Source organism: Acanthochromis polyacanthus, chromosome 6 (assembly GCF_021347895.1).
Source record: "Acanthochromis polyacanthus isolate Apoly-LR-REF ecotype Palm Island chromosome 6, KAUST_Apoly_ChrSc, whole genome shotgun sequence".
NCBI lineage: Eukaryota > Metazoa > Chordata > Actinopteri > Pomacentridae > Acanthochromis > Acanthochromis polyacanthus.
This window is the reverse complement of record NC_067118.1, coordinates 14268155-14278052: the sequence shown is the minus strand read 5'-3', so window position 1 is coordinate 14278052 and position 9898 is coordinate 14268155.

Genomic DNA, 9898 nt, shown 5'->3' with positions numbered 1-9898 from the left:
CAAGGTTTTGGTTTTTTTTAATCATCTATCATGTTGACTTTATTGTAATCCACATGATATTTTTTTAATTAATTCATAAAGATTCAGATTACTTTATTCATCCCAAAAGGGAAATTCATTTGCCTGTCAGCTCATCTACTATTTGCTATAGAATTATAAAGCCTGATCGTTGTGGGTACAAAGATCTTCTATATCTTTCCGTCCTGCAGTCCAGAGAGAGGCCCATCACGATATTATGAGTGGATGATCCGTGGTGTTTAGAATGATAAATCCAGTCAAGTGGGAGGAGAGGGTGACATGATTGAAGTCACCATATATTATTATAAGTGCCTCAAGATGTTTAGGCTGTATCCTGGCAACTTCTTATTTGTTGCAGCATTTGTAAGGTGTGTGTGTGCAGATTAATACATGCATAGGGTGGCATAGCTCAGTGGGTAGAGTGGCTATCTCACACCCAGAAGGCTGGGGTTCAATTCCAAGTCTGTCATGCTCATGTGGAGCTGTGAGTGAGTTTCACATATTGCTCCACTATTGTTCATTTTCTTTTCCAGAGGAGAAATAAAGGAGCCATTAAACACACTGTATTGAGATTAGCAAGGTATCTCCCACAAGTCTCAAGTATGACTCTCTCTAATTATCCTGTCTCACCTATTTCTCCTAGTGAATTTTAGGAGAAACGTATGAGAAACCTTTAGACAAAATAGAAACTAAAATGAGGCTGACATGAGAATCTCAAATTTGTCTCCTGAGCTGTAGAAGAGCAAGCTTTGAGCAGTAAAATTTTCCTCTGGGTTTGCCCCAATTCCCTATTAGTCAGACAGCACTTTTTTTTTAACTAAATTGTATTTGATTATTGTATTCTTTTTTCTCTCTATTGTATTCTTTTTCTCTGCCAATGTAAACTGTAAATTAAAATTTAAATGGTGCAACCCTTTTCACTCCTTTCTCCTACATCCTTAGGATTATCCCTTCCTTATTTCTTTTCCTAGCAAGAAATACTGCTAGAATTTGCCCTACTGACCTCAGTCATAACCCCACTCTGCACCTTGCAGTTTTGTAACTGCATGCTCCATATTCCTTCCCCTCATTCTAACCCTTCATCTGCAATGGCTCGCCTATATTTATTGCTACTTTCGAGAAGACACCATTGATCTTAATTATGTAAAGTAGTAGACTTATCACACAGTGAAGTATGCCATTTCCAACCCCGTACTGATCTGACAAGTCTGACCCAGTCTGTGCTTGGATCTTTTTCCTAAACAGAAAATAGTACATACAGTTCAAAACTTTCCTTCCACACGCCATCTTATGTACCGTGAATAACAATCCTTCTATCCATATCATATCATAGGCCTTTACTATGCAGAAAACATTAAATAATTGACTTTTTTGCTTTTTTGTCACTGAATCCATGATATTCCTTCCTTTCCTAAAACCCCTCTGACAACCTGCCAGAATTTATCCCTTCTCAAAATCATACAACAAACTGAGGTAATTATCCTCTCTATTATCTTGCATATCTTGTATCTTGTGAATAAGTCTGTTTTGTGATTTGTGATTCACATCCTTAGCTTTCAGTCCCTCTTAAGCTTCCATAGATCATCCATGTAGTTGTTTCCTGTAGTGTACTGTACTTCCCTGCATAGATATGAATATATATACACAGGGCCGGATTGGGAGTCAAATTCGGCCCGGGACTTTTTGGACCAGACCAGCCCACCTGTGCAATCGCCCCCCGCCCCCCCCCCCAACCTCTTCAACAGAGTCAGAATCTAAATTGCTTACACTTGTATATGCTTCTTTCCTCCCACTATGTGGTGGACTATGTGTTGACATTTGAAATGCATCTTGAAACCATGAAGGCACCTGTCTTAATTCAATTAATTTCAATTCAATTAATTTGTGACTTCTGTCTTCTTTCTCTCCCTCTTGCCCTCTGTTATCTCACAGCACTGAGATTTGTCAAAGAAATGTAAAGTAGGCTACTTTACAAATGAAACGCGTTATTATTATTAATATTATTACTATTGCTACTACTACTACTACGACTATTATTATTATTATTATTATTATTATTACTATTACTACTAGGCTACTACTACTACTATTATTATTACTACTAGGCTACTACTACTAATACTACTACTACTACTACTACTATTATTATGTAGCACTACACTGTGGTCTTCTTTACCCATTCACACACACACGCTTTAGACACCAGCTCATAGAGTTGATTACAATTCAGACCATAAAAAATCCTTTTTCAAACATTTTACCTGTGACACACACATTAAGACCATCGGGAAAAAATATAATATGCAGATGGAAGAATATAAATCACATTTAAATATTTTGGCAGCTTAGTTTGAACACTGGTGTGAAGCAATCCAGCACTGCCGAGAAAGGCGTCAAGTGAGCAAGCACTCGTATTTAGGGGAGACTGTGTATACTTGACATTACGGTAATATAGAACTGCGGGAAAACTGCTAGTTTCCACAGACTCATTCCACTTCAGTCTTGTACTAGACCTCAACAGGAAGACCCCCACTCAATTTGGGGTCAATCTGATGTGCCATTTCAAAATAAAATGCTTTTAAAATCTTCATATTATTGCAAAATTATATACTATCTAATTTTGATAGTATTCATGAGTCTGTGGAAACTAGCAGTTTTCCTGCAGTTCTATGTCAAGTATACACAGGCTCCCCTAAATACAAGCGCTTGCTCACTTCACGCCTTTCTCGGCGGTGCTGGATTGCTTGACACCAGTGTTTGAACAGCTACATTTTGTCAGCGGATGCGTCCATGGAAATGACTCGAAAACACGTGAGGACAAGAAAAGTCAAAGTCTTGAGTGTCGTCCAGGTCCTGTCGTCAGGACAATACTAACTAGCCAGGGTGCTTGAGTGTGTGACTTCTTTCAAGTTCATGCAATTCTATACCATGGCCGAATAAATTTGTTTTCGTTGTTGCGCCCAATACGAGCTGCGTTTGTATTGCAGGAGACAGCTACATTTGACTAACTAGCCAATTAGCTTCTAAGGCAACCGTGGATAGACCTTGGGCTTGGGCTAAGAGTTTACACCACCGATGCTAACAGCTTGATATTTCTCTACTAAAGGCAATATATTCAGACATCCTTGAAGATATAGTGAAATGCAGGATTCTTTCATGCTCCCCACTCCAGCCTCGCTTTCTTCACATCGATCTGCATCCTCATTCTCGCTTATTGGCTCAGCCTCTTCATCAACAGGTGGCCCCTGTGCCTGTGATAGACCGGCAGCGGCTACAGCAAACATTTCTGTTATTGTTTTAGTCTGTACGGCCAACGCTTCGAGAGGTTTTCTTCTCTTTTCTCTGAGCTTTTCAGCCCCTCCTTTACGTTTTTTGACGTTCTTCTTCTTCTCCAACTGCCTGGCTGGGCTTTACTGCACACACCGTAATATCAAGTCTAAACTCTACTCAGCCCAGAGCTGTCACCTGAGGCCGGGGCTGAGCATGCGTGTGGTGTGACGCATGTGGGCCTGCATTCCTGTATTCCTGTACAGGGCTGATGAATGGTTGGACGCTCATCCCATTCGGCCGCATATGGATAAATAACCAAAACATTTTTTGCCTTTTTATTGTGATAGTCGCAGTGAAGAGTGGCAGGAAATGGGGAGAAGAGTAGGGGGAAGACATGCAGCAAAGGGCAGCAGGCAGGAATCGAACCCGGGCCGCTGCGTCAGAGACCAGCCCCTGTACTATGGAGCCATAATGCTGACAGTAAGTTTTGGCATTGAAAAATGTTGAATTGAAAGCGAAAATACAAACATTGAACTTTCAATCTTACTGGCAGTGTTTTCGCGGAGCCATAATGCTGACAGTAAGATTTGGCATTGAAAAATGTTGAATTGAAAGCGAAAATACAAACATTGAACTTTCAATCTTACTGGCAGTGTTTTCACGTGAGGGGCGGGGGCTGGGGGGGGCGTGGCTTATAGCGCGAGAACGCGCTTCTTGTTTTTGAGGAAAGGGGACAGGAGGAGATTGCCCTGTGCTGGCTAACGCCATTTTCGTTTGACCAAGCATGGATCAGAGTTCACCTCAGGGGCGGATTGAACGTTATGTCATTCGGTCGTTTGACCGAAGGGCCGGTCCACATGTGGGCCGGTACGCTGGTATTTATTAAATAATTTTGATTATTGGGCACCCGACGCCCGTATAGCTTATAGGGTTAAGCAGGCGACCCATGTATAGGGGCTAGTTCGGGTTTGATTCCTGCCTGCAGCCCTTTGCTGCATGTCATCCCCCTACTTTTCTCCCCATCTCCTGTCCCTCTTCACTGCGACTATCACAATAAAAAGGCAAAAAAAAATATTATTTTTATTTGTTAAGCTGCCAAAATATTCAAATGTGATTTATATTCTTCCATCTGCATATTATAGTTTTTTCTCGATGGTCTTAATGTGTGTTTCACTGGTAAAATGTTTGAAAAAGGATTTTTTATGGTCTGAATTGTAATCGGGGGGGGATTTGAGTCGATTGCACAGGTGGGCTGGTCTGGTCCAAAAAGTCCCGGGCCGAATTTGACTCCCAATCCGGTGTTCAACATTAACTGGTGTTCTGATCAACTGGTGATATTCAGTGAGCGAGGCAGCTGTTACAACGGCAACCAGAGCCCTAGAGATAGTAAGAGTTGCGACACTCCCATAGGGTGCCGTTGTACGCTTTCTTCCTGTCTACTTCCGGGTGGTGGAGGCTTGTTTAGTTCCAAGCACCGCTTCGACAGTGACAGCCACCGTTCATTTGCACTGCAGGTCGTTGAGTATATGTGGAGGTAAATTAATGAAATGCCTACCTCTTTTGAATTGTCAACTGCCTATATTTTATCAGAGGCTCTTTATGATGCATATGCTGAGCTTTATTTGTATTTGCGCAGCGTAATTATATATATTTTTTATCTTGGTAGACAACCGAATTTCTGCTACTTTTTTTTAGCTCGACTCTGCTGTTAGCTGTGAAGTTATCTCCAGGGATATATTGACGGATTAATTGTTGATGAGTCGCTACCTCTTTTTAATTTTAACGTCTTTATATTATATCAGAAGCCCTTTGTGGTGCATACATTTATCTGTATTTGTGAATATTGGCAGATGACCGACTTTCAGGCATTGCCATGTGCTTGTTAGCTCTTCTTTGAAAGCTACCTAGCTACATCGCTACCTCTTTTTAATTGTCAAGACTACGTCCTTTATATGAGACCCTTTATAATGCATAAACTTATACTTGTAAGTATTTAACAAATATATTTATGAATATCTATCGTATCTATCTATCCGCCCGTATCCCGAGAGCCCTCACTGAAGACATGAAGACCCTCATTGTTTCTCCCATTGTCAATAAAACATACTATTTCATTCATCAAAGCATAATGAGTTGTTATTCTTGAATATATATTTTGTGTATGTCTTAAAATGGTTATAGTGAGTCAACTCCTGCCTCATGAGAAGTGGCTGGACACTATCTGCTGAATGGACTGTTGTTACTCTGCTTTTCAATAACTCCCAGACTATGGGTAAGTGAATCAGAGAAATATAGACATTGTCTGGAAATACAATAATCCAGCTGGGCAAAAATTAACATCTTCAATCATCTTACATTTCTGTGTAAAAGTCGATTTTCCATGCTAACACGAATGTGAAACATTCCCTCCAAAACCCCAAAAGTGTCTTTAATATGTCACCTTACGGCTCAAAATGTAAAACTGACATTTACATACATACTCCAATGAATTAATAATCAAACAAGTACTTGGAGGTGTGATTTTATTCCTTTTTTACCGTGAAATCGCCGCTCTCAGTCCCATAGAAGGAAATGACAGCGCTGCCTGTTTGGAACTATTCAGGCTTACATGAACCACGTGACCGCCCCGCTGCGAGAGCATGAGTGTCGCAACTCTTACTATCTCCAGAGCTCTGACGGCAACACATAGCATAGGTGACTGTACCGATGCCTGTTCAAAACACACAGACGCCAATAAACTGTTCCGAAATGTTCTTGTTGTCAGCTTTAACGTTGTACGTTGTCGTTATTGCTCTGTTTGGATTCACGGCTGTTCAGTCTACCAGTAAAATACTGGGTTTAATGAGGACTTCCACCTAACGGAGTGAAAATATCACTTCACTGTGGTAGAGTGTGACGATCTGCATCAGATTAACGGGTGACAGTCTGTGGCCTCAGTCAGAAACAGTAAGAGTAGGTAAGGGGTCCTGAAAAGCCACGCCTACGAAGCATCCGTCTCAGAAACCCTGCTATCACCAGTTGATCGGAACACCAGTTAATCTTGAACACCGGCCCTGGGACTTCAAAAACGCCAGTAAGTCTGTTTCTCTTTGTACGTATTAGCATATAATATTTTTCCACACAGAACCTCGTGGCGTTAAAACCACTTTAGGCTTCATATTATGCTAATTTAGCAAACGTGCTAACATTCTCTAAGCTAGCTAATGTAAAAGGGCTTTGACTCATTTCTACAGACACATTTCCACTCACAGGAGGGATTCTTCATCAACTTAAATATTATTATTCAATATTATTTATTAAATAACCCCTTTAAGCTGCAGTCAATTCCAGCCATTTTCAGTACAAAAAATCGCTAATATTCTATTTGTAAATAAAAATATGACGAGAAATACAGGGACTATTGGACGCGCATCGCGAGGTGCATTTCCTCGAAAACGACCTATCCGTGGATCATATACCGTCTTCAAGACATGTTTTGGACAAAATAGTTTACTGGCTTGTTTCGTCTGGATGTCCAAGGTTGGATTACGGCCGTTTTTTGTGGAATATTTTCATCTGTGTGTAATAATGAACCCGGAAATGTGAGTCGCACTGTGTACATTGAAGCCGTGTATAGAGACCGGATGGATGGATATTCGTTGTTTGTCGGACAAATGTGTTTATATTACCCGCTGTGGTAATCACATCTGAAAGTGGTTTATACCGGCGGATTCATGAGAATCTAAGCTTTCCATCGGCGTATAGTGTTTGTATAATCGCGTTTGCAGTTTCAGACATTTAGCAAATTGCTTATGCAGATCTCAAACTGTACCGCGGGCGGGACACTGAAGCGCAACTGAAGCGCAACGGGTTAAATAACTTAAATATTATTTCACCACAACTTAGCCCCTCCAGAAAAAACGCAGGTAAAAATCCTTGATTCTGCGGGCTAAATCTTTGATTATGCATTAGCTAGCTTAGAGAACGTTAGCACGTTTGTTAAATTAGCATAATATGAAGCCTAAAGTGGTTTTAATGGCACAAGGTTCTGTGTGGAAAAATATTATATACTAATACATACAAAGAGAAACAAACTAACTGGGGTTTTCGAAGTCCCAGGTCCAGGTGAACTCTGATCCATGCTTGGTCAAACGAAAATGGCGTTAGCCAGCACAGGGCAATCTCCTCCTGTCCCCTTTCCTCAAAAACAAGAAGCGCGTTCTCGCGCAATAAGCCCCGCCCCCCAGCCCCCGCCCATCACGCGAAAACACTGCCAGTATGATTGAAAGTTCAATGTTTGTATTTTCGTTTTCAATTCAACATTTTTCAATGCCAAAACTTACTGTCAGCATTATGGCTCCTTTTTTTCGTAGGACAGATCCGGGAATCTCATAAATATTAATGAGCCGGCTGATGAAGGCGCCTCGTGATTGGCTGGGATGAACGCGCTTCGTGATTGGCTGGTAATCCGAGTGATGAAGGCGCTTCCGTGATTCGAGGTGAATCTGCGTGCGGAGCCTGTCATATCAGTCATCTGCTGTTCTCTTTTCTGTTATGCATAATGTCATATACTTAAAATCATCAGAAAGAGCACACTCAGGAAAGTTATTATTTTAGTCTTTTTAACGAGAGAGGATAAAGTGGATAAAAGGGTTTAAAAAAAATGCACCAGGACTGAACTAAACAGGCATGTGTATTGCAAAGTCAGTAGGCCTATCTTGTCCTTGTGCCCTCCTCTTAGCTCTGACCTGCGGCACAAACAGCAAACAAAACAAATGGCGGAACTAACAGCCAGCAAACTACAAGTATTTTTTTACCTTCAAAAGTAGCGACAGACTATTACATATTAACAACTTAAACAAAACCCTGACGTATTTTCTGCGTCTGTCAACACAGACACTGCATGTCACAGTCACTTTAATGTTAGCGGACTCTGTTGAATGGCTAATTTACATAACCACAAACACATCTCACAATATCACAGTAAATCGAGTTTGTGGGTTTTTTAAATTCATGCTGAATTAAAGAGCTGCTCCTCACCATTCACGAGTGTTTGTTTCATATTCGACATCCTTAACTTTATCTTGTAAATTAACGTCCGAAATTAAATGGGAACATTTGCAATGGAGTTCGCCAATCAGCCGCTTCCACCACTGAACGCGGTAAACTAATTAATAGGAACTGGACTTCAAACAATTTAGACACAGCGTTTAAAAGCGTAAAAACTACAATATCTAAAGTGTGAGAGGAGACAGTGTATTTTTGGTTAAATTATACAATGTTTGCCGTCAAAGTCATTCATATAAACTGCCTGTAATGTGCAGCAAATAGTAGTTAACCGGCGCCAGCTCTTCAGTGACCTTAACAGTAACTTTAAGATATCACTTCACCCACATCTCCTCTATCTGAAAGCTGTCCATGAGCTGTTTGTCTGTCTGTAGTATAAATAATGATGTTAGTTTATTTCCTGGTAGTCGGATCTACCGTCACGAAAATGGACCAATAAGATGACAGGAGACTATGAATATTTATGAGATTCCCGGATCTATCCTACGAAAAAAATATCGCCCCCTGTACATGGGTCGCCTGCTTAACCCGATGAGCTATACAGGCGCCAGGCGCCCAATAAACAAAATTCTTTAATAAATACCAGCGCACTGGCCCAGATGTGGACCGGCCCTTCGGTCAAACGACCGTATGAAATAACGTTCAATCCGCCCCTGTATATACAGTGGGTACAGAAAGTATTCAGACCCCTTGAAATTTTTCACTCTCTGTGCCATTGCAGCCATTTGCCAAAATCAAAAAAGTTCATTTTATTTCTCATTAATGTAAACTCAGCACCCCATCTTGACAGAAAAAGCAGAAATGTAGAAATTTTTTGCAAATTTATTAAAAAAGAAAAACTGAAATATCACATGCTCATAAGTATTCAGACCCTTTGCAGCGACATTCATATTTAACTCACATGCTGTCCATTTCTTTTGATCCTTCTGGAGATGGTTCTGCTTCTTTATTGGAGTCCAGCTGTGTTTAATTAAACTGATTGGACTTGATTAGGAAAGGCACACACCTGTCTATATAAGACCTTACAGCTCACAGTGCATGTCAGAGCAAATGAGAATCATGAGGTCGAAGGAACTGCCCAAGGAGCTCAGAGACAGAATTGTGGCAAGGCACAGATTTGGCCAAGGTTACAAAAGAATTTCTGCAGCACTCAAGGTTCCTAAGAGCACAGTGGCCTCCATAATCCTCAAATGGAAGAAGTTTGGGACGACCACAACTCTTCCTAGACCTGGCCGTCCAGCCAAACTGAGCAATCGTGGGAGAAGAGCCTTGGTGAGAGAGGTAAAGAAAGAACCCAAAGATCACTGTGGCTGAGCTCCAGAGATGCAGTCGGGACATGGGAGAAAGTTCCACAAAGTCAACTATCTCTGCAGCCCTCCACCAGTCGGGGCTTTATGGCAGAGTGGCCCGACGGAAGCCTCTCCTCAGTGCAAGACACGTGAAAGCCTGCATAGAGTTTGCCAAAAAACACATGAAGGACTCGTGTGGACACATTATGCAACTGCAGAAGCATAATGTTTATTTCAACCAGGTTTCCTGAACACTTACAGCATTTGAGAGTATG